Below are 27,605 nucleotides of genomic sequence, written 5' to 3'. Positions count from 1 at the left end.
CCTCTTTCCACACAGTGCTATTGATGTTGATGCTTATCAGACTGAGGCAATGATATAGCATGGCAAGTAGTGGCAGTCTGAGCTTTTACTGACTCTCTAAAGGTGAGCACTTTTTGGAGGTATTTTTTAACATGCTTCTGCTGAATAGGAATTTCATGTGCAAAGTTTTGTTTTCCTTCACTTTTTTCAAAACATTTTCCCTATTGTTACTTGTTGCCCATAGTGTATATTCAATTTACTCTGAGTTAGATGGCCTGCTCTGGTTATAACGTGGTCCCCTTCATCCATCTCTGAATTCAGGCTGTCATTGCAGAATGTCCTGGGTTGGAAGTGATCTCAAAGATTATTTAGTTCCAGCCCATCTGCAGCGGGCAAGGTTGCCAGCCACTGAATCAGGCACCTTGATCAGGCTGCACAGGGCCTTATCCAACCTGGCCATGACCTGCAGGTTGTGTGCAGGGAGTGCCAGCTCTGTGTAGTTATGTGACAAAACTTCCTTTCTGTAGGAGCCATGGGATTTTTCTGTTGTGCATGTGAAATTGCAACTGAAACTGGAGGTGTGATGACAGTGTTTGCTGGGGGTCTCAGTTGGACAGAGTGACTCAATGGTGTTGAGGGCTTAGCTGCCAGGACATTACCTGGTAGGTGGAAACATTCATCCCAAACCAACTTTGGAAGGTGTGATATGAACTACAAGATCAATGCGATTTTTGGTTTGAATCATTTAGACAATTATCTGTTAATACTGTGAGCTGTCCACTTGTACTGATCCGTTAGAATTAAAATAGGTACCATTCTTCCCCAAGGGAGGAACCTGGTTTATTTGGCTTCTGGCATGAAAACATGAGATGGTGTTGGCAGTATTTTCCCAGGCATCTTGTATCTCTATTTCCAATTATTGAATTGGCATTGATTTTTCTTCTGTTTTCTTACAAATAGTAACAGTAAATCTTTGATAACTTGCCTACAAATCAAGATGAACCAACAGGGTTTGGGCAACAGATTTGTATAAAAATGAGCTGTTAACCAACTGTTTACATTTGAATGTAGAAAATCTTCATAAACGGTGTGATAAGTTCATTCTGTTTGCATCAGCCAGGAGTGTCCTGCATTGTCTCCTGGTTACTATAAAAGTCTCAGTGTAATTGTGGTTTCCAGAGCTACAGATCCATCAATTCCAGTTGTAATTATGTGTGAAATTACTTTATCATTGGCCTTCTCCCTGCTTTTTCCTGAAAGGAGGTGGCGGGGGCTGGGGAGAAGGTAACACAGATTCATAAAGTCTTCATTTCAAGTAATAATATTTTATTCACTGACACAATTGATTTGTATCAGTTAAAAGTGTTCCTTCATTGATTTCACATCTATTGGTTTGAGCTGCTTTAAATTGACATTGTACTGATTATAGTACTGCTTAAATGATAGCTGATGATAAATATTATCCTTGCGCAGACATAGGGCATCATCATATGTCATGTCTGCAGTCTAGGTTTTTTTTTGCCTGCACAGCAGATTTTTGTGGCTGTGAGCCAGGAATTTTAATGAAAGAAAACATCAAAGATGCAGAAGAAATGAGAATATTAGTCAAGGAAGATACACAGTGATGCTCTCTGATAACCCCTGGTAATTGACATTAGAACTATGTGGGAGCAACTTAAATAAACATCTGGACACTGAGTTTAGACATTTCCAGTGACAAAACCCAGACAGATCTTCTGGACTTGCAATAATAAATATTTCAGCGCAGTCTACATGAATCAACTTAGAATCCTGTTTTCAATTATTCTAGTTTTATAAATATATCATAGTTAATTATTCAGGGATAGAATTTCTTTTGAAGATTAGGGAATTTGATGTTTTCTTCATTCATGTAAAGTTCCATTTTTTATTTATAGCAAATTTACTTCTGTTTCTACAAAAACAATAGTGCAAGCTTGCCAAGAGCAATTAAAGCAGAATGCAACTGAACTTTCCTGGAGTGGAAGGACCTTTTCTGGAAATCCTGACAGCATGCTGTAATTCATTCCATCTAGAGACCGCTTTAATTGTGCTGAAAAGAAATGCTAAATAATATTTTTTTAAAGTTACTCTAAGTATTTTTAAAGATTCTTTCCTTATATGTGATAGTGCTAAGAACACGGTATCCCTTGCAGACATTGAAGAGACGTTTATATGTACTAAAACATTTAAAAGAGATAGCAATAAAGCTATAGGATGAAGTGGAAGAGTGTTTGCAACTCCAGATCTGATCCTTATACTAAAGCAGTGATGAGGGAGCTGCTGGGAAATGCACGCAGTGTTTGTGCAACTGCTGTATTCCTTAGCAAAGCTTCTAATGTGGGCTATAATTGCAAAATCACATTCTTTAGTAGGTGTTCTTTACTCATTATGTTAAAGTGATCACATTCGTGCATCTTTTTCCTCTTTTTATTTTGAGATGTTGAGATCTTGAGGTCTGTATCTTTGCTGCCAGTGACCCTGGGCAGGCTGAGGGATTCTTCAGAAAATGATTTCAGAATAATCTTCATTACCACTTTCAGCTTAATTTATGCTTCTGCGCAACCCAAGCTGTCAACATCAACAGATTCCCACTCTTTCCCACTCTGGATGTTGTTAGAAGGAGCCCTAGTGTAACATGGCTGCTGGTGTTGTTAAGCTGCTGGTTGGGTTATGCTGTCCCAACTGGTTAAGAAGATTGTAGGGGTTGGTGGTGTTGGCCTAACTTACACACCATCAACCTTTTCAGAGTTGGAAAAGGCAGAGTTGAGTGCAATTTAGAAAGTCCCTTCCATGCTAACTGTTAAAATCATTAAATCATGAGTCTAGCCTGGGTTCCTAGGGTAGTTCTAGTTAGAAAGAGCTTCTGGAGTACTCATACCCAACATCCTGTACAAAGCAGGTTCAGCTATGAGGCCAGATAAAGGTGCTCAACCAAATGTGACTGTCCTCTGAAGAAAAAGTTTTCCCTTAAGACCTCTCTTGTTTCAGCTCATGGCTAGCTCTCTTTTTGAGGATCTCTGTGTAGGTACTGGAAGGCTGCTCTTAGATCTCCTCTGTCCCCTTTGTTCCAGGCAGACCAGGCTTGCCGCTCACTCCTGCAGCTTATTCTCTATCAAACCTTTGGGGCATTTTCAGTGGAGCTGCTCCACAGCTTGTTGGCATTTCTTGGCAAATCGTAGCCAAGCATATTGAGAAGTGGCAAGCTGACAAGTGCTCATAACAGCTCTCCCAGATCAATAAGATATGTTTTCTGCTTTCATGTTTGGAAGGAAAAAAGGTAACCTGGCCTGGTTATCCTGCTCAGAGCCTATCTAAAATGTCCACGTTAATTAAAGAAAGGCAATTTGTGCTTTGTAGCTCTTTCTACATATCATAAAAATGATGAATAGGGAAGCACAGTGAAAGCTATAAATATGCCTTGAGGTGGATAATCTAATAAGAGCATCTCTTCAGCAGTTTCACCTTTTGCTCACTGATCTATAACTTGGTAATTCATTTCCTCTAGTTATAACCTTGTATTTATTAGAATACCTAATACCTTATTGCTGAGAGTATGCACTGGAAATTTGTAATGTTACAGTTCTGACAATGTAATCTATTAATTGTTGCAAGAATATAGAGGAGGAAGACATTGTTTAATAGCTTATTACTCAAAGATGCATTTCAGGAAGACTTGGGATAAAGATGAGGAAAATGTGGGTTGTGACTACAAAGCTAAGGATCTTGTAAAAGAAGAATTATCTGTTTAATGATCACCTGTGGGATGTGGTAGGCTCTCATTTGCAGGTCTGTAAAACTCCACTGGACAAAGAACTGATGGCAGAGAACAGCTCTGCATGGTCTGAGTAAAGGAGTAATCAGGTTGGGCTGTTGTTATTTTCTGTGCTGCTCAATCCCATAATTGGAGCATATTCCTCTCTTACAAAGGCAGCCACTGTTTTCAGTTCTGTTGGCGATTAAAATCTGACAGCATGGCTTGGCTGCCTTAACTCCTATGGAATTTAATGGAAATTAAATGTTAATCAGATCTTGAATCTGAAGTACATTGACAGTTCTGGTTACCTTCTCCAGTTGTGGTTTCTGATCTTGCTGTAAGGATGGGGCAGTCTGGGTAATTTCTGTAGTCATCAGCTGTGCTGTGTTCCAACATTAATTACTTTTTCCCAAGATTGAAAAATGCAGATAGAAAACAGTAATAAAATTCACTTCAAATTATTTGTAGCAGATGTAAATTCTGTTTATGCATTCTTTTTGTGCTTTGTTTTTGTTGAGGCAAAAGTGCTCAGACTTTGTCTTGACCCCTCTTTTGACTGAAACTGACACACAATAGAGAGGAAGTGGATTTTACGGGTTTATTCTAAGTGGCTGTTGACACTTGACTTATATAAAGTGTTATTTCATTGCTCTATTTGGGTATTTTTATTTCCTAAATGGTTTTTAATGTTGTAGAGAACCAAAGATAACACAACTTTAAGTCTATACATGACTTTTGTACTTTTGTACTGTGTATCTACATTACAGGCTGAGTTTAAAAAAAAAAAAGTTTAAAAGAAAGAAAAGAAATTTAAATCAGTGCATGGTGAAGCTACAGTTTGCCACTTTGTAGACAGCACTTTATAAAATAAAAAATAAAAAGCACCTAGAGCACGAACAGCATATATTGCTACTAGGATGTCAGAATCCTCCTGCAAAACAGAACACAGGTCAGATATATTAGCCAGATGTTCAGAGGAGCTCTGTTCTCTATCTTAGCAGTAGCTGCTCAGGGTTATCAATTTTGTTTTGCCAATTCCCTTTATGCCAAAAGCCAAACATTTCAGATTTCAGCCATTATGACTGTCTTATGAGGTATCACACTCATCTTCCACAGAGAAGGGGCTCTGCCTTCTATTTTGACCTAGAGAGAGAAATCAGAATGTGCATTTACTGGTAGACTGAGATCTATAGGAGGCAGTCACTCAAACAGTGCCTCTCTTACCTTTTAAAAACAGAGATGAGAGTTAAAGTTTCATAGGTCGGGAGGGAGCAGCAGTTTGTATTTCAGTCTGTTGCAATGTCTGTGTGATCCCTAATTCTCTGGCGTATCTGAGCAGGACAGAAAGTGCAGTGTGCTTTCTCTTTTGAGTGTCGGTGTATAAGAAAGGGTAACACCAAAAATATTTGGGAGCTTTATGAGACAGCAATGCAGGCAGCAGGATGAAATCCTAGAATGCCTTTTCTAGCCATGTCAGGAAGGGGAGCATGCCATTCATCCTTAAGCCTAGGTTACACTTAATCCTATGTTCACTGCTAAATTGATGTCTAAGTAAATAGTTTTACTATTGGGACTAGGGGAGACATAAGAGTCAGATTACACTTTATCATGGAATTTGATATGAAATCCATACTTTGTTGCTTGGACAGTGAGATGGATGTTTGTGGTAGTAATATAAGATGATGTTTGTAGGAGTGGTATATGTCACAGGGCTGCCCTGGGTCAGATGGCATTTTAAATATGTTACACGTGGGCTTTGATCAAGGACCACCTGGCCATGTGTGGCCAGTAGAGAACCAGGATAATTTCTGAAGGCCAAACTTTCCACTTTACAGCCTGTCATTGCAGCAAGAAATGTTTTCCCAGGTTATGGTTTCACTATTAGTAATACTGGATCACCCAGCATTACTAATTCAACTAGGGTATCGCATGGATTCACGTTTTACTCCTGTCTATTTAGCCAGAGCAGACCGTATGTTGGTTGAGCCGCCTCTGTGTCTTTATACCAACTGTGTAAGGACCAGAAATAACTCAATGTGGCATACAGCCTACCAGGACAGAGGTAGTCTTCCATAGCAGTTAGAACAAACCTGAGCTTCCTGGGGTCAGTTGGAACTACTGCAGCCATTTGCCTATTAGTGTGTGTTTGTGATGCACAGTAGATGTATAAAACAATTCTTGCTGTCTAACTTGGCCATGACTTCAGCAAAATCCCAGTTTGTGCTTCTGACTGGAGTTCTTATTCCACTGGGACATTCCCACTGGGAATGTTTTTTGTTTTTTTTATAGTGCCATTGATTCAAGACTGTCATAATAATTCTAAACCCTAAGGTAAGGAGAAAACTATTTGTTTATTCCTTTACCCCTCCCCCATATGGCCTTGTTTAGAACTTGCTTTGGGGTTTGAAAAACTGCATTTATACATAATTAGCTGGTGTATTCCTGGTGTAGTGCTGTTAGAGGCAGCAATGTGGCACCAGGCAGGACCCAGCAGGCTGGCTTGTCAAGGCACTGGAGGCAAGATAGTCTTGTTAGCACCAAGCTCTGTCTGGTTAGCCATTTAATGAACCATATTGTCCTAGGCAGACATACCCTTTTGTCAGTAGGATAAGGAACTAAGCTTAATTTTGAATAGTTTTTTTTAAGGTTTGATATTTTTACTGGAAAAATACAAGTGTAAGCAGCCTTGCCTGATGCTGCTTCTGTTTCCATTGCTCAAAGAATGCAACTGGCCTGTTTGCAATTTCTGCTTCAGCTTAAAGCCAACATGAACACATTTTTGAGGATTTATGATGCTGTGTTAAGCTAAGCCTTCTGACATAATCACGTAATTAAATATCTAGTTCTTTCATGGAGCTGTAATTAAATATTGGGCCTCCCTGAGGAGCCAGAAGAGAAGGAAAACACGGAAGGGGAGTAATTGCCAGTGAGTCACCCTGAGGGGGGAAATCCAGGCCCCGAGTCTCAGCCCAGGGATTTCTCACAGGGCTGGTGAGGGGGTGGGAAGACTCAGGGTGACGAGGTTAGGTCGGTGGCTGCGGGGTGATGTGGGCCTCGGGGAGCCCAGGCAGGTGATGGCTGGCTCACAGCCACGCAGTGCCAGGTGGGTGACAACACAGCCTCCCCTGAGCTGACAGAAATGCTCGGGGAGAGCTGAGGAGAAACCTGAAATGGGCCATAGCCTGAAGATATTATACTCTCCCTGGCTGACAGCCTCGGTCTGGAGATCGGCCAGGGAGGACGAGAATGGGGCCCTTGGGGTCCAAAGATATTAACAAAATAAATAACCCCGACTGCAGCCCCCCTTCCTTTCCCCTCAACACATTCCGTGCAGGAGCCAGGAGCACCCTTCCTCTCCCACCGCCTCCTGAGGTAAATCAGGCACACCGCGTCTGCTTTGTATTATTAGAAAAGGGAAATGAAAAAAAACAATGTAAACACTCTTAGAATTGCTGCGGAAACTGGATATAACCAGGTTATTCAAAGGGGAAAAAAAAATCAGCCATCCATATATGCCAAGTTTGCTTTCACATCTGTTAATTGTAAGGGGATGATTGTAAAATGGGTGGTTGTGGTTGAGGGCCTGGTTCGGCACAGAGGCAGCTGCTGTGGCAGCAGGACTGGTGCTCGGTGCTGTGCCCTGCAGAGCTGTGAGGCTTTAAACCATGACACGAAATGAGCAGTGTTTTAAAATCTTTAAAGAACAGAAAATGGCATTCCTGTTACGACGTTGGATCGGGACGTGTCAGCTGTGAGGCTGAGCGTGAGCCAGCAGGGTGGCATTGGAGGTCGTGGTCTGAGTGGTCACAGGCATGGCTTGCTGGTTGGATGAGGTGATCTTAATGATCTTTCCAACCTTAATGATTCTGTGATTGTATTGTGTTATCATGCTTTTATGGTACTATTGTGTCATCCTTCATCTCTTTAATGTCCTATCATCTTAATGTCAAGCAGCTGGTCTTTTGCCTCTGAAAACCTTTGTTATTTCAGTGTGCATTCAACCTTTGTCTTAAAATCAAGACAAGTCTTGTTTTGCTCTGCTTCCTCAAGTGAATGTCATGATTAATTTTATAGAGCTGTCATCCCCTTCTTACTGAAGTGGTGATTTTGGTAGGAAATCAAAACTTCAGTCATTAATTCAAAATACATTTTTTAAGTTTCTTGATTGTAGGCTTCCAATAATATCATCTCATAGGAAATACAGTATTGTCATTGCCTGTTATTATATTAGGAGTTTTACAATAGTTGAAACTTGTATTTTTGTAAGTTTTTAATTTTACTGTGTTTAATTTTCAATATTCTACTCCCTGAATCTATGATATGTGGCGCTTTTTGGCTGTTTGTAAGGTGATCTTTCTGTGCCTGAAATCTCTAACATCTCTTCTAGAAGTAAAACTTTTTCTTCTTCTGACAATTAAAAAGAACCCAAGGCTTCTTAAGGAGGAAAAAAAAAAAATCTGCCACTCCTCATGATTTTCTGTTTGGAAGCTGTTTTTGTTTTTACTGCTTTGAGTTGTCAATATTGAAAATAACTAGAGCAGAAGATGAAAGCATGTTCTGTGCCTGCTCAAATAAATTCTCAAGACATTTGGGTTTTCGAAGTGTTTTTTTTTTTAATTTTGGACAATAAGCTCTTTTTAAGTGATGAGTACTTTCAGTGAGTTGTATAGATGTTTTTCTGGTAGGAGCTTTTTCTGTCAACTTTGTCAGTAGAATTATAATTAAAATGTAAATAAATACTCAATAATGAGAAGACCTTGCGTGCTTTCTCTGTAACAGAATGTGAACAGAATGTGACAGTTTAAATAAGAAACAGTAAAAAGTAGCCTTAAACATTTTCTTGAACTGCTTTGCTCTAAATTTTAATGTACAAGGCCATTATCAAATTATGACTCAATCCTCCTCCTTAATGTCTTTCAGTATGCGTATCTTAAGCAAGTTTACATACATGTAAGGCATTTGGCAGCATTTGAATGAAATGCATTAATTTCATCCTTTCATGAGTTTCTGTACTTCTTGCCTTGCAGAGTACTTGGGGAGCATGAGTATTTTCATAGATATCTCTGACATCTGTTCCCAATATTCTAACATCTCTCTTCCGTGTACATTTGATAGACAACATACTTTTGGCAGTCTCTGTTATTAGAATTGCCAAAATGTTGATATTAATCTGAGTGACTTGGTTTTTAATGAGTGCAAGCCAGAATGAGCCTTTTCAGAGACTCATCTTTGGAACCAAGTTATTTCTAGGAAGCCAAATGTTTCAACATTCTTTTTAGGCAATCAGAAATAGATTTATATTAGAATAAGCAAATGATTTCTGTTCATGAGCAGTCACTCAAATGTTTGTTCCTTTCTCTCTATTTCTGATCCATGTATTTTTAGATACAAGACTGTTAGAACTCTGTCCAAGTGCCAGGCCAGAGGATTTTGTTTCACTGCAAACTTAACCCTCCTAAATGCCCATTTAAAGGGGATTGTTATGAATGTATACAGGGTATTTCATTAAAAGATTTTCAGAGACTTACATGTTACAGTGAGGAGCACTGTGCTGTTTTTAAACATCTGACTACAGTGTGAAAGGCACAGACTTGAGTTGAGCACCAGGACTGCTTACGTGATGGGTGAGAAGTCCCCTCTGAAGGGGCCGTGCAAGCACCAAATGACACCAGAAAACAAAAAGGGGGCCAGTATGGAAGTACCTCCAGGTACTCTGCATTTGTAGTTTGGTTCTGGACAGGAGAAAAGTTAGGTGACTCATTTCTTTGAATTGTTCCATCAGATTGTAGTTAAATGACTGTAAAATTCTGTTGGAATGTAATCCCATTATGGCAGAGCCCTTATTCCCCTCCATCTGTTTTTTGTATGTCTCTGAAGAGTTCATTAACCATAGACACACAAGCTATTCTGTACAGGTGTGAACTCATCTTCACCTAGGGTAACTATTCTCAAGGTTCTCAAGCCTTGGGGACAGGGCAAACATGGCCTGTGTTTCTAGCCTGTCTGAGGAGTGGAAAGGAAAGACTAGGTTTCAGTCTCTCATTAACGTTTATTGTGGTGGACAACCTATAAAAACTAACATTTTCTATTCTAGAATGATGTGGTTGCTTCTGCTTTTTGTGAAGAGGTCGGTATGAGCAAGGAGAGTGTATACTGGATCAGGTGGAAGCGATGATTGACTGTGTGAATCCTGATGGACCCAGGAAAAGTAAGTGTTGAGTTGCTTATTCCTCACAAGACTGTGATGAATCAGAATGCACAGAGATGCCAAGTTGTAGGTACCCATGAAAGTCTAAGGAAATACAGTTTTGTACTACAACTTTTAATGAATGAGCAATACCCCAAACCAGAACTTCAGTGTTAGCTGGATGTGTATCAGCTTTATCCATTGGACCTATTCACGTGTCAAAGTTGGGATTTAGCTTTGTGTGATGACTACTGAGACTTACGCATCAGCTTTGTGAGCCAAGATCTTATTTTGTGTTTATATCTGTTGCAGAATCTGAAAGAACAAGTGAAAAGTCCATGCAGATACTGAAATCCTGTCCTCAACAAGGTAAGGACATCACATAATAAATTCATCAGAGATCAAAGCTTGTAATAGAGTATTTAATTTTGACTTTTGCAGTTGTTTATATAATTATTGCAAAAAGCAAATTAACTAAGCTGCTTTATTGACAAGATTTTGTTACAAATATTTATTGGTCAAACTAGTTTTTATTAATAATACTGTAAATTCAGTGTAATTTCAGTGTGAGAAGTTTGCCCGGAAGTGGAGAAACGCAAATCCACTGAATCATTATCAGCCTCAATTCATTCCCGCACTGTTAAACTTTATAAGTTGTTTCCTTTATTTAAAATTTTACTTTCATAATTTAGTTTTGCAGTTACTGAAACTGAGGTGTGCAGATCTTTCCTGCTAACTTTGTTAGAATGAAATCTCTATGGTAATGGTTATTGTTCTGTGGTTATAAGAATGGCAATGAATTCTTTGTTCTGCATGGTGTGCCTTAGAATGCATCAAATACTAGCAAAATGTTTGTCTGAACTATCTGAAAAGTGTAACTGCTGTGTGTCATATGAGACCAGATACACAGATCAGAATGCCTCAGAATTGTTTTGCTTATCATTGTCTTAATTGTGATATTTTTTATCCCTGCCATAGCCTCGCTAGATTACCCATTTCCTATAGGAAACAAGTGATATGTAAATATTCAATATTATTTGTGCAGCATATCCAATATTTTGCTCTGTGTGGGTTTGTCTTCAGCTGCCACAACTTGAGGGCAGTGAGCATGAGTTAGATTGTGCATCCTGGTGTACCTGGTGCTGTATGTCAATGCAGTCAGTCAGGCTTTTGGAACCGTATGCCTGCAGTATTTATATAAGGGATACATCTATCCTCTGAATATCCCTTATGTTTTCTTTCAAAATTTCCTGTAACATCTTGGTTGAGTCAGTTTATAAGAAGCCACTGAGTATTGATAAAAGGAGAAAAATCTGCAAGCATGCATAAAATGCAGCTGAAAACTGCAAATGACAAACGCAAATAAGGACCAACTCTCCCTTTGCTAATATGTGTAATTTCACTTTCTCTCAGTAGATGTCAGCAACACTACAAACTTGCCCGGTTTAAGGCTTGGAGAGACCTGTTTACAATTTTAATTAGTTTTCCTTCTTCAGTTTTACAAAAGAATAGCTGATCTAAACCAGTGGAATCCATTGGCCTCTGAGACGGGATTAGAGACTGCTATTCAGAATCTTAGAAAAATATTATATTCTCAGTGATGCAGAACTCATATAGAACTTAGTAGAAAGGGCTTACTGCTACATTTTTAGAATTTTCTGAACGTGTACCTCACATTTGCCCTACAGGCAAATGTGAAGTAATATAAGATGTCTAATATTTTGCTTCTTTCTGTGAAGTAAATCAAAACCGTGGGAATGTTTTCATATAATTTGATTTACTCCTGTCTCCTACAATACATCTTCAACTCTGTTCGATTAACTGCTCTGCCTGCTACAAGAAAGGGGCGCAATCATATTCTGGCTGAAAGCAATGGCAAATGTTCTGTTGGCTCTTCTGGGAGTTGTGTCAGTCCCAGAGGAGTTCACAACCACAAAGGAAGGATGTGGGAGGAAGTTTGTTAATAGTGCTGTATGTGCGTGTGTGTGGCAGGGAGAAGGGTTATTTATTACTTTGTGTAGGGGGCATTCGTTTTGCCTCATGTTGTAAAATAAGCATAAGTGTTTCAAAATCATCTTGTACATGAAATGAGGACCAGAGAATAAACATCTTGGTGTTTATTTGGTTAGAGATGAAGAAACGTTATCTTCTGAGTCTCACAGGAGGGTCTTCTCCTTCATCTGATTTCTAGCAGAAATCACTAACTTTTTTTTATATTATACTGGATATTTGTGAAGTGTAGCAGATTTGCACTTTTGGAAGTTAAGATCATAATCTCGGAAGCAGGGCCAGCCAGAAAAGCAGCGGTGAGCATTTCTTCTCATGTCAGTAATAATCTCGTTGGTGAGAGCACCATAATGAGCAACGCTAGGAATTAGAGATTGTTCAGGCACAGGCAGCAGCGGAGATGTTTCATGTGGTATTCAGCTGTCTGTAGGTAGGGAAATGTGTTGTGACTCTTCTTGTGGTTACAGTGTGCCTATGTGCTGTAGCCAGAAAGATCTGATGATCTCCAGAACCGAATTCATCTTACCAGAGGCCACAACAAAGTTTTTAGAGGAGAATCAGGTGGAATAATTACAGCTTTTAGCTAAGGAGATAATGTGCTCTGCTCCTCAACCTGTGTTGACCTGTGAACAGCAACACTGAATAAGTATCACACTGCTGGTAACATTAAATTTTTTATTTTCATGTCCTCCTCAGAACATTTTAATTTCCTGTGTTACAAGCAATATTACAATGTGTTGCCTTTAAGCCATAGGTTGTGAGCCACTGTGCCATAATATTCCCTTTGTTCTTTTTCCTGGAATTCTCTCTCCTCCCATTAGCTGCCCTTTTTGGTGTCCTCTCCTGCTGTGCTATCTTGTGTTCCTATACTTATCAAATGGTCCCTGATCTTTTCCTGCTTGCTGATTCACCCAGCTGATATAAATCCTTTTCTCAGCTGCACTTTTCTCTTAACTCTATTGGAGTGAGCTCAGAAGTGTTTTCTGGCAGGCATGCATTGCCAAAGGAAAAATTACCAGTTTTAGGGGGAGCCAATGGAGTTTTGGGCCCCAAGGTGGGACCTGTGATGTCTGAGGCTCAGTCTGGGTAGGTGAAGCAGTTTGAGCATGGTGTATGTGACTTGAGGTGACAAGGTGGCAGCAACACGGAACAAGTTTTACAGAGAGGTATCTGTTAACATGCACTTGGCAACTAAATCAAATGACCCCGAAGTAATCCTGTTGTGCAGCATCCACCATTGTTCTGTGCTCCCTTCTTACTTGCTTAGCCAGCAAGGAGGAGGCCAGGAGGAAGCTGGTGGCTTTGACTTCCTCCCTGACTCCTCTGACTCTTCTTGCTGAATGGATTTTTTTTGCCACTGCTTTTCAACTGCTGAGCAAGTCTGTTTCTTGTTTTTTTTTCTTCTTGTTTTCTGTGCATGATATGAAAGGAAATTCTGAGTCTGCTTGACAGAATGTTACATTTGTATAGTTAATCTTTACCACTTACCCCAAACTGAAACTGAAAACAAATAGAAAGATCATACCTAGTGTCTGTGTAAAAGGATTGAGGAAAATGTCTGCCAAGTTCTTTCCAGGGTTGTGTGTTGCTGCTAAATATTTGAACTTGTATCTGAGAGTATCAGAGGGTAATGAGCTAAACATGTTTATATGTGAAATTAGTTGAGAGTTTCTTCTGTGTTACAGGAATTGTATGCAAAGTTGTGTGCAAATAATTAATGTGAGTTACCCCAGACTATAAAACAAAACTTGAGCAATTCAGTAGCAGGGTGAGAGGAAGTCTTCCATCTTCAGAACTGTGCATCGTGACAAAATCACAGGTACTAGAACAGCGTGGTGCTGAGCACACAATGCTAGGGTTTATTCACGTAGCTTTCCTAAAAAATCTTCTGGAAGATGATCTTTTAGCGTGGAATTGGGCACACAATCATAACGTTGGATAATTTAGGATGGAAAGTAGTTGATGCTTATCACAGTAAGAGGAAAAGCTGAGTGTTTCCAGTTTTATACATGGTGTCTCTTCTTTCAAGGTGTTTGACTTGGTTTAACTTTGTGCTTGTGACAACATCTTCAAGTTATGATTACCATGCTAGTAGACTTTTTTTAGCTGGAAGGGAAGGTGGTGGCAGGTCTGAGTTTTCCTTTAAACACAATTTCACTGGAAGGAATGTCATAAGTTTTTATTAATACTAACAATTGAGTATAACTTCAAAGCAAGGTTTAACGTATTATACAGTTGCATAACTAAATATGAAAATTAAGACTGTGAGTCTTTCTGCATGTGCACTATTTCCTGAATCGGGTTTTCAGGCCTTATGTACATCAACAATAATGGACCAATATAGCCAAATTTGCTTCCACAGCTGCTGGCCTTAGTTCCCTGGGCCTCCTGTGTTCTGCAGCTGTGAAGGCTATTCCCTGCTCTGAAAGAATCTCCCCTCTCCTGTGGCTGGAAATGCTGAATGAGACATCCTGTAACACCCTGTTCAGAGGGACAGAGCTGACAGCTGAAGGCCACCCTTGGCATTTTACTCTTTGTAGGTAATGGCAGATGGTGCATAAGCATGAGCAGGGAACCCTTTACATCCTAAAATAAGAGGGGAGATTTCTGGGGAGTCGTCATAAGAGTTAATTGCCCAAAGGTCTTGGTGCTGGTTCTGCTCCATAGAGTGGAAGGAGGAATGATATTAAGCAGGGGTTTAAAGAATAAATAATCTGGCATATTAGAGTATTGCGACATCTTATGCAAGAGCAAAAAGCATATTGTTCTGCATACACCAAAAGTGAGCCCAGGAGAACTGCTGAATAAAATGTTTCTTACAGAACCGCGCAAAACTTGCCTAGTTTCAGGTTTTGTTCTAAACTTAGTCATAAAACTGTTGTAAGTTTCACATAAATTCCTTCATTTGCATCCTTCAAGTGACTTGAAGCCCACTCATGGTTTTGCAAAAGAAACTCATTGGTTTCAAGTGCGTTTTGATTTGAGTTTTTTTTTTTTGCATTCTTGTTCAAACTTGAAACTCAGAGTGAAATTCAAGCGGTGCAGAAATGCTTATGTGGAAAAATAAAAAGTTCACAAGAACCTGTGCAAACCAAATGTGCTGAATTTCCTGCAGCTCAGGCTCTGTCCATTTACACACATCATCTTAGTTTTCTCCCCTTTCTAATGTGACTGGAAATGGTAGCTGTCAGAAGCACCACAGCAGAACTGTGATGTCTTTCCACAGTCAACTACTGTCCTTATGAGACAGCAATTCATTTAACCTAAATTTGTCTTCAAACATCCAAACCTTCATCAACAAGGTGAGAGCAGTTTAATCTCTGTTGATAACATGAAGCTGAAGAAATAAGGCTTATTTGAAGCAGGGAAAAGTTTTAGTGACTGAGCTGTAACAAATGGGTAATGACAAAGAGAGCTAGGTGGTGTGGTGGGAAACCAGAAGAATTATGAGGTTTTATCTGATTTCCATCCCTGCAGCACTTTTTCTTGGGAAACAGAAACAAAGCGTGCCTCATTATTGCATGAAATAAAGAAAACCAAACCAGAATGTTGTGGTGGCTTCTTGATCTGTATAGCACACAAAGTTAAAACCACCACATGCAAAAACGATCACAAGAAGCGTGAGTATAAGCTGAAGGGTTGGTGGTGCACACAGCTCACAAGTCTCAGCACGGCTGACCTCTTGGGAACTGATAGGAAGTCCTGGCTCTGCTTGAGTCAATGGGAATTTTGCTGAGTACTTTGGGGAAACTGCAACTTCACAGCCTAATCCATGTTGTGCAAAATATTGTTTCTGACCGTTAAACACTGTGAAATCTCATAGGTAGGCAAATATGCATTTGTAGTGTTCTGGGTCTTCCATTTAGCAAGAATGGGAAACTCAAGGCTATTCTATATCTAACTAGGCTCCTCTTAATGACATCCTATCTTAGCATGAAAATTGAATACATAAATGTAGAGCTAATTCATGTGGCTGTGAATGGTCTTATGTTGTGCATTCTGCATGTTTGTATGTGCTGTTCCCTCCCTTTGTCTGTGTGTCATTTTAAACTGCTTCAGTGCACTCAGGCTTTGGTAACATTGAGAGAAAAGGGTCCTGGTCATGTCTGGTCTGCGGGCTCTAAAGTCTCTTTCTGTTAGTATTTGGGACTAAAGTGGCAGTTGTGATAGTTAATTTCAGTAATGCTACTAAGGTAAAGTGCTTTCTATTAAGTAAACTGGCACCTTGGACTGTATGAGGACTGCTCCAAAAGCAGTTCCTCCTATTTTATTATGTTTGCTCATAAAGGTGAATGTTGGTGTTATGGTAGTAGAGGTTGAAACCTTCCTACGAATATTCAGTTACATTTTGTTTGTGATGGATGGCAGCAGAGGGGCAGTCTGACAAAATGGTGTCTGATATGGATGTGTGGATGAAGCAAAGATGTAGAACTGGATTACTTTGTATGGGGAGAAAATGGCGCTTATTGACGTTTGCTGAATGTTTATGGGACTCAACCAGTGGATGTGAGCACAGTGAAGTGGTGGGTGGCAACAGCCATGTGGAAGATGAGCCATATTCTGGACAGCCATACGTAGTTGTCACTTGTGGAATGAAGAACAACTCAATCAGCTCATCCATATGAATCAGCAGATTATGACCAGGGAACTGTGTATGGAGTGGAATGTCAGCTTCAGTGTGTTGGAAATGATGGTGGCAATGTTGGAATATTACAAAACTCGCAACAGGTGGAGTCCTACAAATGCTCACTCAGAAACAGGAAGAACACCTGTATGCATGTTTGACATGACCTACTAAATTGATACGAGGCTGAAGATGACAGTTTCGTGAATTGCATCATTACTGCTGATGAGATGTGTCACTGTTACGAGCCGCTATCAAAACAGCAGACCATGCAGTAGTGACGTCTGAACCTTTTCTTTGATGGGCAATTCATACACAGCCCTCAGCATGTAATGTGCACTGTCTTTTGGGATAGGAAAGCTATAATTTTCTGGAACCTGTACAAACCATCAGCTCTGACTGCTACAACACAACGCTAACTAAGCTGAAGGCTTGAACTTCCGGAGTCAGGACAGAGAAGACAACAACCTTTCTACTTTCCTCTGTGGCACAATAACACCAGGCCCCATGCCAGTTTGAAGGCCGTAGAACACATTGCTAACCTTGGCTGGATTGTCCTACCGAATCCACAGTATAGTCTAGATTTGGTGCCTTCTGACTTCCATTGGTTTGGTCCTAAGAAAGGTGAACTTTGTGGGTAACACTTTCCTAGTAACAATGCCATCATAGCAGCTGTGAAGCTGTGGGTCACCTCTGCTGCTGCAGGTATTTATAAGTGCAGCATTGTTTGTTACAAGGCCCTTGTTCATTACCGGCAAAAATGTATTGCTGATGGTTGTAACTATGTTGAAGAAGAATGTTTTGTAGCTGAGAATTTGTTCTAGCAAGCAGTGTTATTGTGCTCTTTGTATTTCTTGTAGTTTCAATTGAAATAAATAGGAGGCATTGCTTTTGGAATGACCCATATAACATTAGCAACAAAGAATTTATGCCACATTCAGCAAGTAAATTTCTGGGCCTTGTTTATGCATATTCTTATAGATGCATCACCCTCCCCAAAGAAGATATAAGTATGGTATTTTCTTAAGCGTATCTTTATATTGACTTTGAGTATGGAATTCTCTAAGGCTGCCAGTATTGTTAGAGAAGTTTTTAACCTGTTCGTTCCACTCTTTGAGTTCTTCCTGCTAAGCCAGTTGAAAGTTTAACTGGATGTGAAAGATGCAGCAGTTCTCACGAGCCTGTTTATGAGAGTACAGCAAATTCAATTCATGGATAACTGAAAAGCTGTGCATTCATAACTGAAATGACTGGTGTTCCTTGGGTCGTCTTTCTTGTCTAATTTCTGCAGGGCTTAGATCTAGAAAAGATCTAGAGTCCTCTGACAAACTTATAAATGGAAAAGCAACATACTGTATCTTTTTCACTTATGGTAGTTGATTGAAATTAATGTGCAGTCCAAATGGCAAAAAGCAGGCTATAAAATGGCGTGAGGTCTTTGTAATTCTCATGAAGCACTTTCATAGGATCTCCAAAACAGTCTGCTATGATAAAGCTGCAGATGAGTGGCAGTTTAATACTGAAGTAACACCTTGAGTAACTTCCAGTAATCTATTGGTGTGGTAAGAAGGGCATTGATTAAGGTAAAACAATTGTTTTATTGAGAGTTAGAAAAATCCTTCAGCAGATCACAGTATTCATACGGTGATGCATCTGAGTGAATTGACCTTCTAGGTCCAGTTAAAGAAATATCCTGGTATCATTTGCTGCTGTTTTGAACCATGGCCTTTTCCTGTTGAAGCTCTTCTAAGCTCCTAGAAGTTTAACCAGTGCTGAGGAAGTAGCTGGGATCTAAGAGGCAGAGACAGCTTGCTAACACCGGTCAATGGATCTCCAAATTAGGATGCCACACTAAGAGCTTTTTCTTTCAGGCAAAACAAAACACAAGGTTCATTTCTGTGGTGGCTCATTTGAGGAAACCCTCCAATTATTTTATTGCATTTATAAGCACAACACAAAATCAGTAGCATCTAGCTAGTGGTGCAGTGTTTGGAACATGAATTTATGACAGAGAGGTGAGCAGGTAGAGAACTAAAGGGTGTATGAGAATCAGGGTTGGATTTCTTTTGTCAGTGTTGTAACCAGTTTGTGAGTGCTCCTGAAGTCTGCAAGGTGGGCATATTATATAGCTACTCCCATTGTAAGGGCTTAATATCAGCTGTGGTTGTGGTTTTTCTTTCTCTTTTTTAAATAATCTGAAAGTGCAGATGAATAAGGGAAATTGAACTTAAGATTGTTTTAGCTGGGCATATGACGCACTCAGAAAGTTGCTGGCTTATTTTCCTAGCGTTGCTTTCTGTAAGAGCCCAAATAGCTTCATTTGCCTCATGCATCCACAGTGATTACAGTGTATTTATTTATTATCTGTGCAGACACAAAATGACCTCAGTAAGGAAAAAGCCAAAACAGTTCCTTCGTTTTGGGAGAAAAATAATTCAGCTCCCATCTCTCTTCCACCCACAACTTCCTTCTGGGGGCTATGCCTTTGTCTTATGCTTAAGAAGGAAACATTTTTGGCTGAATTTAATCCAACACACCCTACAGAGCTCTCGCAGGTTGACATAGAGTTTGTGTTGGACAAGAGATGCTTCACTTTAGTGCACCTAAGTGCTAAGCCTTCCTGTAAAATTGGTCTTCATATTTGTCGACTCACCTCTAGTTATTTGTTTTGTTATCGCACAACTTCAAGTAATGTAGAAGTTAAAAGGATGAAATCTTTCTGTGTAAGAGGGATGTGGGATGTGTAAGTTCATTTCAGTAGGGAGCTGAATGAATTACTGAGAAGCATGGTAGGATAGGATTGTATGGACTTCTGGAATTTAGTGTGGGTGGATGAATCAAGTAAGGAAATGCATTCCATTAATTTCTAAGGGATGTTTCCTATTATTGATGAAAGAGCCTGAGTTTTGTTCAGCAGTGTGAATGATATAATTGGAGACCATGACATGAATTAACTGGATTTGGTGTTCCGCTCTGTTTCTACAGACTTAGGCCAAGTATCCCTTCAGTGAAGTACCAACAGAGGCCTTTTCTTGCAAGGTTGGATATAGACACTCTCAAAGTTTGAAAACTGGCAGAGAAAAGAGTATATTGTGCTGGATTGTTGTGTTTGATAGACATACGCAGATCACTCAAAATAATGACTCAATTACTTTCATGGAAATTACAAAAGATACTATAGTGAAAATGCTAAGTCATGGCTTGAACCAGTGATTGAGCACCCATGGGAGCTCAGGTGCATGTAATGTAATGCACTGAGCAACTGGAAGGAGTGGAGCCAGGATTCCACTCCTTCCCAGTCCTCATTTAAGGGTTGGCAGTGAAGGTGAGGGTATCTCACTGGAGATCTCTGTGGCCTTCCAAAGGTAAGCAGATTATTTCCTTTGTTTCTGTGCCCACAGCTGTTGCATTTGAAAAAGTCATCACTTGCTGCAGCCTGGGACTTTGCTACTCTGCTGTCATTGCTACGCTTTCCATCATGTTACAGGTACAAATAGCACAATAATATATTTTCGCAGAGTGATTCTCAGCAGAGGTGACCTGCTGTTGCCACTGTAGAAATGCACCACTCACTGCGCTCACATCCTCTGGTGGGGCTCTGTAAACATTAAGCAAACATTGATGAATGTCAGGGGGTGCATTTTCTTTTTTCCTTCCGCAGGAATTCAATTCCACCCCTTTGCTTCATCCACGCTTCCATATCAGACGCCATTCTGTCAGACTGCCCCTCTGCTGCCATCTGTCACACAGCAACAAAATGTAAAGGAATATTGGTGGGAAGGTTCACCCTCTACTGCTGTGCCACCAGTATCTTCTTGTGATGTGGTGGGCCGCCATGATAAAGTAGGAGGTGCTACATTCAGAGCAACTCTTGTACAAATATCTATATTTCACAAGCTGATCAAATCTCTTTCACAGGATATTTACCTTTTGATTTCCTTATAACCTATGGCAGCAAATTATTACCTAGTGTTCTTTGTTCTTTTTCTGAATAAAATATGTTCTCTGTGTGAGGTAACAAACAGTAAAGGCAAAAGGCATTGGAGGAAAAAAAAAAAAAAGGGACAACATATGATGTGAGTTTTCCAGGTATTTTCATAAAAATAGCAGTTTGTCTAGAAAAAGTTAATCCACTCTAGATGTTTTGCAGCAAAGCACTTGTGAGAGAGCAATAAGGGGTTTCTGGTTAGACCACAGACGGTAGGGATTTGTACCAGCACAGCAGGAGAGATGAGTGGATTCTGCTGAAAGGGGAAGGATGTACTGAGCAGGAAGGAAGTGAAGTTCCTGGATGATCAGTCCAGGCACTGGATATGTTTTATTCTGTTATTAATGACTTAGGCATAAAAAGCCAGCAAATCTTGAGAAAATTTCATGATATACAGTTGGGACCCATCCCTAATGCAGAAAGTGCAAGGATATCTTACAGTAAGAGGTAGGTGACCTCTAGGTTTGGAATAACAGAAACAGGCTGGTAGTTAATATAATGAAATGTGAAGTTAGGCACTTCAGGATTGCTGACAATTTCTGATGCAAACTGGGAACTCATTGTTTGGGAGCAACAGAGGAAGAGACAAACCTGATTATACTGGGTGATCTCAGCATGCCTGGTAGCACTACCCAGGCACGTAAGGGTAAATGGGATTTGAGATTGACCACGTACCCCTACTTGAAATAAGTTACATTTGTACCTTGCAAGGTGCAGTGAAGCTGTATGTGAATACTCTGTTCAACTCCAGCTGTCCTTGTTGAAAAAGATGCAGTAAATCCACAGAAGAGTTACCAGGATCATGGGAATGACAAGATTATCTGCAAGAAACTACATCAACAATGATTTATTTATCCTAGCAAAAATGAAATCTGAGATGATATGACTTATAAATATATCCATGGGAGAAAGTATCAGAAAAACAGTACTGTTTAAAAGACTGCAATTAATGCAAATAAATGGATACAAACTGGCTGTGAGGAAATTTGATCTGTGATGGTAGATTTCTAAATAACTGAAGAGCTGGGCTCTGCAGTAAGCATAGCGAGATGGACTAAGAAGGAACTGGATTTATTGGGGAACTAGATCAGCTTATCAGTAGGCAGTGCAGTGCATTTTTCTGTGGATAAGCTGATGGTAAAGTCCTATGGAGAAGCATTATAATTTGTTAGCTTTGTATAGTGCTTAAATGGCAGTGTTTTCACAAGTGTGTGGGAACTGCATGAGATGTTGGTTTTGAAAATTTGTAATGCATTAAGATATTTTCACTGCAGTAGATCAAATGGTAATGCTGCAGGGACAAGTGCACTTTTTGGAAGGCCACAGAGTTTAACAGATCCTTATGGTTTTGGAAGCGAGGGCATTAAATCTGCATCTGTCATCATCCTTCTGAAAGATTAGCTAAAAAGTGTGCAGAGGGTCAATTTTTCATCATTTTCCATATTTCCATGTGCTTTGTTATCATTTATTTTTCATAATGTTCATTTTTAACCAATCAACAGTACAAGGAATGTATCCATTCCACTTAATGCATTTAGCTTGGCCAGGCATTTTGGCTTCCTAAATAAAGAAAAATATTTTGTGGACTTAATTTATACTTCAAACTTTCTCAAAAATACCTTTGCTTTAGTCCTTCCCTCCACACTTCCCTCTCTGAACACCCAGGAAAGGAAGGTGTCTTGAAATTGGAATAATCTTGTTTTCATTTTAAAAGGACTTTCTTAACTGCAGCCAAAATCCAGTTGATAAAATAGTCAATGTGCTCGTGGTCTAATCGGAATGACAGTGCTCAAAGGGGAGTCTGTCATAAGTATTGCCCATTCATAAAAACGGATTGCAGCAGTGTATGAAAATAAATGTGCTGTGTGGAAATCTGTATGGACACCAATCAGTGGTTTATATTTTCTGGTTAAGATGAGTTGCACCTCTGAAATCCTCTAAAAGCTGCTGTCATGCTTCTATTTCGGAAGAAAACCAATTGTTCTGCTGGCAGGATTAAGTCCATGACAGCTTTTCTCCTTGTTTTCTCTCCTTTTGATGTGCATGTCACTATGGGTTCATACATGTAGGATTTTTAAAGCCCAGCAATGCCAAAACTCTTCTTTTAGCCAGATGTTTCATTTTAGAAACATCTATTTCAATGAAAGTAACGTAGATTCAAACTTTTGAAAAGTGGATTACCATAAAATAAATATCCCAGAATAGCTACAATTGAAACTTAAGTTCTGACTGAAACAAAAAATGACACCAAAGGGGTTTGTAAATGGTGATTTGTGTGCTAATTGGCTAAAATTCTTTTTTTCATATGCTAACGTTTGTGCAGCTGTGTCTGTGATATATCCTGAAAAATATTAGGTGCATTACTTAAGATATATTTCCTTGTGGTTTTGGGAGAGCTTCTCTTGAATGAAGGGCTTTTGTTCAGGGAACTTGCTATGCTAATTACTCACAGGAAGGATGGTGTTTTTCTTAATGTTGTCTCCTGAAGTCTTGTAGAACCCACAGTTCCAAACTTTGCATGTTTTTTGACACAGTATTTGTTTTCCATGTGAAGCTTTTATTTTTTATGACTTCTGTACTTGGGACAAATTCTAAATTTTGAAAAAACACTTTGTGTTCATACCAGTACACATTACTCCAGATAATCATGTTCAGATCATCTAAGCTACATGAAGAAATATCACTTTTTTGCTTACGTGTTCCTAATCTATACACAGCGCAGGTTAATGCTTTCCAACATATCCACGCTCCTCTTCTCTAGCATCCTGCTTTGTGTTCATGAATCTCAAGTAATCTGACCTCTACGTGACTCTAAGTTTTTGGGATATGTCAAATAACATTTCCTTAATGAATGTTCATTTTTTTTCAAATTTTTTTTTTCTTGGAATACAGACTGTATTTCTCCTCGATTTTCTCTCTGAACTGATGAATCCTAGTCTTTTTGGTTTCTGAATGCAACTTGCTCCAATTTCCTGTTAGGTTTTATTGCACTCTGATCATACAGTGTGAGGCTGGAGTGTCAATTCCTGGTAGCCAGAGACTAATTTCTGATTGGTGTTTCTGCTAGATACTGTAGGACAGGATTGCTCATGAATCTACTAGTTGAAAACCTTGTTATCCTTATCCTGGTGGTAGGTGGGTACACAACAACACAATTCTGCAATGATTTATCTGGGAGTGAGATTAGTGCTGTGCATCAGCTAAATTAACTTATCTCTGATTTACTCATGTGGGTTCTGTGATCTGATAGTAACAATCTGCTTAAATCCGTAGATTATTAATGGTAGTATACTTAGTTTTGTTTCTGTTACTACCAAAACATAATTTATTTCAGTAGCTCTGTGGCAGCGGGTTTCACAAGCTGCATGAAGAAATATTTCCTTTTCTTAATTATAACCTCAACTAAATGAAATTAATCTCTAAATGCGTATATGTAACTCTTGGCCTTGTTTTAAAAGGTGGAACAGGCCCTCTTTTTTTTTTCTTCCTTCCAGAGATCTTTACTTGATTAAAAAGTTTTCATTGCCTAAGTTCTCCTAATCACATCACCTACAGTGAAAATAAACACTGTCTGATGAATGGAGGACAAGTTACAAGGCTAGGGTGCAGGGTACTTGTCACCTACATCTGCACAGGAAAATAAAGATTTACTCTTGCTTTGTTTCTGCGTGCAGTGTGGTTCTTGCAGCCAAGCTGAACTTCTGCATTTAAACATACAAGTCATGTATGTGCTTAATTTTACATTCAAGGTAATCCCATCGCTTATGTTGAGTGCTTTTGTAAGACTTTGCTGAGTCAAAGTTTTAATCACACGATTTTTTTTAAATCCTGCAGCACTTCAAATAATGATCCAGGCATAGCATCTTTGTGTTGACCTCCTAAAGCATTGGGAACAGCATTTGAGAATGTTATTCTACTTAACAGATTTGAAAATGAATTAAAAGTTAAATGCTTTATATTGAGAAATATCTAAGTACATTTCAAATTAGAGTAAACATCATCATTGTCCTTTTACACCAGGGGAAACAAAAATGTAGAGTTTAAGTGCTAGCAAAAGCACTATATCCAGGGAAACTTAAGAATATCTTTTAAATTCATCTCAGAATCCAGCCCAGAGCCTTAGCCACAGGTTTAGACTGCTTCAAAACTGCTAAATGATATATTTTCATAATTTCCACTACATCAAATTAGATGTAAGACTTGGAGGTCCAGTCATGTCTAGAGGAGTATGAAGGTGGTTTTCTCACAGTTGCTGTGGGTAACGCTTGAGCCTTCAGGTCCCCCAGTATCACTGCTGTGTTTTTCTTGGTTCAGGTGTGGTCTATTTCCCCAACATTTGTATATGAACTATAAAAGAAACATAATTCTGCTAATTAATATTTTTATTAGAGGAGGGTTTTACAAGGTAGGCAATCTCTGTTTCTTTGTGTGATGATATGGGATCATTCCTATTTCTTCATTTATAGCAAAAACTAACCATGTATGCCATGATTTTGGTAGGAAAAGTCTTTTTTTTTTTTTTCTAATTCAACAAAAACAGGCTAGCAATGAAAACAAAAATATTCAGAACTTGGTTGGGCCTATGTGTACTTGAATCATTCAATTGAAAGGACTTGAAAGCCAGGCTGGCATTCTACTTGAGACACAGTAGTGATAGAAAATGATTGCACTTCATTTAGGTATTTAGTCAAGTTACCCAAAGGCATAATATTTGTAACCCCTACTTAAATACCTGATGAAATTAATTTAATAGTAAGGAAGCTATTTCATATTGTTACAGCATCGTATGTCTTCACATTTGACAGGTACTAGCATTTAATCTTTTAATTGAAAATTACTTTGGGGATCCTGCCAGAAACTGCAAACTGAAAACACTGACCCCTATTACTGTGTCAAGTAATACAATAGGTGCGAAGTCAGATGTCCTTGACAGGAGTGCTCTGGGGCTGTGTGGGTGGGAAGTTCTCTATTCTTCCAGAATGGACTTCATTCAACTACAAGAGCAGGTTATACTGTTTGAGGAGCTTTTCTTCATTTCTACATGCAGACACTTTTAATAAGATAGATTAATCTTTTTCCCCTTACGGAGGTGCTTTAGTTGGTATTGTTTAAGGCAGGAGCGCTGTTTCAGTGGGTTAAAAAAAGTTATATATGTATTTAATGTCTGGATTATTGGAATATGTGAATTTTACATACAGGGGAAATAAGTATTCTTTTATAACTTTCAGAAGAGTTGGACCCACGTTAACATTCTGGATGAGCAGAGCTCTCCAGTAGGGATGTCTGTGCCCAGAATTTGCTGAGAGGATGAGGAGTGCAGCTCCAGGCCATGCCACAGGGACTGTGGAAAGGTTTTGTTCAGCTATGAGTGATTTGTAGTTAAAAGCCTCTTGATGTTAATATTTTATCTCTGTATTTTCAGATGTGTTTTCACATCTGAACGTAGACTTAAACTGATGAAGATCCTTGTCAGTGCCAGTGTTTTTGTCCAGAGCTGCGTGCCCAGAAGCAGGGACAAAAAAAAATTTCAGACTTCTGGAGTCTTTTGGCTGTTCTAAATGCCACAGCTGTTTAAAAAAAAAAAAAAAAGTGAAAGTTAAGCGTACACAAAGCAAGAGGTTTTACCTCACTAGTATAATTTATGGAGAAGTGCCAGGGTTATTCACTGCCAACTAAAGGTTTTTCAGCAGTGCAAACAAGAACTCAGCGCCTTGAGGAGTAGGAAGACAGGCCCTGGGCCATATCTGAGGTCAATCTAGGAACAGAGACCTGACAAAACAGGTTTGCTGTTCTCTGATGCTTTGGAGATGCTGATTGCTGTTGCTTCTTTGCAGCTTCTTCCTCCTAGAGGAAAAAGGAACAAGGCTTGAGTCTTAAGTTTTAGCCATAACAAAACATTTCTTGGTGTTATAGGTGTTTCACCTCTGTTGCATTTAGTTGAAATATGTGAGTGGGTTCAAAATTTAAAAACAAATGTAAAGAAGGATAGAGCGTGTGACTGTGCAAAATTCCTCCCCCTGGGAGACCAGCTGACATTGAAGAAATACTAGTTTTAACTCGGTGTATTAGAAAGTTAGGTCTTACAGTTTAAAGATCTGAGTAATTACAAGCACACTTTCAAAGAGTGGTCATTTTTTGAAACAGCACATGTAAGTATTGTAAAATCTTTTGTGTAAAAAAAAATAATAATAATAATGTGAGCCATGGTTTGATAGAATGCAGATAAAGTGCAAATTACAATCATTAGAGTTGGAAGGGACCTCTGAGAGCCATCTAGTCCAACTCCCCTGCACCGACCAGGGACACCACAGCTAGATCAGGCTGCCCAGGGCCTTATGCAGCCTCACCTTGAAAGTCTCCAGGGATGGGGCATCAACCACATTTCTGGGCAACCTGTTCCAGTGCCTCACCACCCTAGTGTAGACGATGTTTAACTTAAATGTACCCTCTTTGAGCTTGAAGCCATTTCCCCTTGTTCTATCACCATGAACCCTGCTGCTCCCTTTTGGATACCGAAAGGCTGCTATCAGCCTTCTCCTCTCCAGGCTGAAGAGAAAATTGTTTTGAAAAAGTGTGCAGTGGAATGAACCCTTTCCAGAGGGGAGACTCAAGGAAGTGGGACCTTGTATGTTGTTCTGCAGTCTGGTAGGGGGGTGCGTGCTGCAGACTTACATGACTTGCTGTGGTGGCTTCTTCTTACCAGGCTTTAAACTTCATGAAGTCCCATAGCTGATGGGTGGTTATCTATAAAGGTTATAACTTGGTTATCTAAATACATTCAAATCCAGGGTCTTTTTTATTTAACCAGAAATATAGAGCACTAAAAAAAAACTCATAAAGAAAGGGAATTCAGTGTGTCAATAAACCAGGCATATAAATATCCTGCAAAGGGAAGGTAAAAGAGGATATTATGTAAAAATAGATGTTAAACTCTGCTTATAGGAATAGGAAGGAGTGCACAAAACTTGATCGAGTGTGTGCTGTATAAATATCTGTGCCAAACTAACAATTTACTAATAATTTTGGTTCTGTAAAAGGTCAGGAC

General features: G+C 39.4%; 1 long non-coding RNA gene across 3 annotated transcripts in view; it reads left to right on the top strand.

Annotated features, from left to right (window-relative positions):
- LOC149916254 (uncharacterized) overlaps nucleotides 1-27,605 on the top strand; it is a 98,766-nt gene that overhangs the window by 4,041 nt on the left and 67,120 nt on the right. The window contains exons 2-5 of one of the 3 annotated variants that reach the window (XR_016470340.1): nucleotides 9,849-9,962; nucleotides 10,254-10,310; nucleotides 19,974-20,059; nucleotides 20,234-20,622. This is a non-coding gene — a long non-coding RNA (uncharacterized LOC149916254). Of the gene's footprint in view, nucleotides 1-6,468; nucleotides 6,858-9,848; nucleotides 9,963-10,253; nucleotides 10,311-19,973; nucleotides 20,060-20,233; nucleotides 20,623-27,605 lie in introns of those variants that run through there. The other 2 variants (XR_016470341.1, XR_016470342.1) reach the window with 2 other exon arrangements.

Source organism: Phasianus colchicus, chromosome 12 (genome assembly GCF_987193195.1).
Source record: "Phasianus colchicus chromosome 12, bPhaCol1.hap1.1, whole genome shotgun sequence".
NCBI lineage: Eukaryota > Metazoa > Chordata > Aves > Galliformes > Phasianidae > Phasianus > Phasianus colchicus.
This window is presented reverse-complemented; position numbering and strand designations above follow the sequence as displayed.